This window comes from Microtus ochrogaster, unplaced genomic scaffold (assembly GCF_000317375.1).
Source record: "Microtus ochrogaster isolate Prairie Vole_2 unplaced genomic scaffold, MicOch1.0 UNK722, whole genome shotgun sequence".
Classification (NCBI taxonomy): Eukaryota; Metazoa; Chordata; class Mammalia; order Rodentia; family Cricetidae; genus Microtus; species Microtus ochrogaster.
This window is the reverse complement of record NW_004949820.1, coordinates 6478-7970: the sequence shown is the minus strand read 5'-3', so window position 1 is coordinate 7970 and position 1493 is coordinate 6478.

Here is a 1493-nt window from a genome sequence, read left to right as displayed (position 1 = left end):
AGTTGTAATTATTGTTTTCTTATATATGAAAAATAATAAATTCGATATAAAACTTTAGACTCATAAAAATAGAATGGATGGTAGAATATTTAATTTTGTCAAATACAAATACACTAAATCTTGTAGCTGCAATCTTTGCTTAATAATTGTTTTGATGTATGTAATTTTACAATAATGAAGTTAAAGCCTTTTCCATTAGATAGAAAAGGGGAAATCATGTGGAATGTCTTTCTGTATGCTATGAATATGTTTTATATAGAGGCTGGAAAAGAAGGAGACTGTTCTTCTCAGGGACAGCAAGACATGAAAAATAATGTTAAATGAATTTAGGAAGGTTGAAAAAAAATGATCTTGAGAACAGTCCCCTTCTTTTCCATTTCTCATACATTCTTTTCCAATTCTCATACATGAGGCCCAAACTGTAGTTCCTTCTTTGGATATGTAAGTTTAAAATAAGAGAGCCACACAAAGATTCATATGTTTAAATACTATAGTCTCACTTGGAGAAAATGATTGTAAAGATTAGGAGATTTTATCTTGTAGGAGGTGTGTCATTTTGAAATGTTAGATTATACTAAAGACTCATGCTATTTCAGAGACTTACTGCTTCCTGTTTGCAGATTGAACTTGGGACCCTCAGCTGCTCTGTCAGCCACCAAGCCTTGACTCAGTCATAATCCACTCTAATATTCTGATAAGCATAGTAGATGTGTTCATTTTATGTTGCCTTTATCTTAGTGTATTTTCATAGCGATAGAAAAATAACCAATGTAAATAGCCTTAGTGTTTTGCACTATGGTGAAGAATTCTGTGAATCTAAGAGAAATGAACTTGCTCTGCCAGTGAGCAGATTTTACCTCAAAGACCCAATGTGACCTATGGTAGATTCACATAACAATGGCAAATTGTGTGTTTTTGATTTTCTAGGTAGGTAGATCTCACTTTCATGAAGTTTTCTTGACAGGATCTACTTATACAAAATTTTATTATGAACCAAGATGAAAGTCATGGAATAATAAACCGAATGAACTAGAAACATACCTGGGTCTCATGGGAACCTAAGCGCACCATCCTCAAGGAGAAGAGAGGACATTCAAATATGCCAGGATGCTTTTATGAAATTATCATGGTGCCACTTTCCTTTTGGTTTTCCCTAAAACATTAATGCTGCTATAGTCAAAAACATGGCATGACATCTGCCTAAATTATGAAAATACTTAACAATGTCCATGTATTTTCTTCTCATGAAATTTCAATAACTAATGTCAGGTACTTTGTAGTTGTCAGTTTACACTTTGTTCATGGGAGACTGTGCCTCATATGTTAAAATAGCACAAGAAGAACATGTAATGTGTTGAGGACATTGGTTCCCTTCAGAACGAACATGTGGAGAGAATTTCAGAGAATGTGTAAAAAAAATGCATGTCAAACACCTGAAAAGAGTTCTTATACACATTAGAGTACTACTCAGCAGTAAAAAACAATGACTTCTC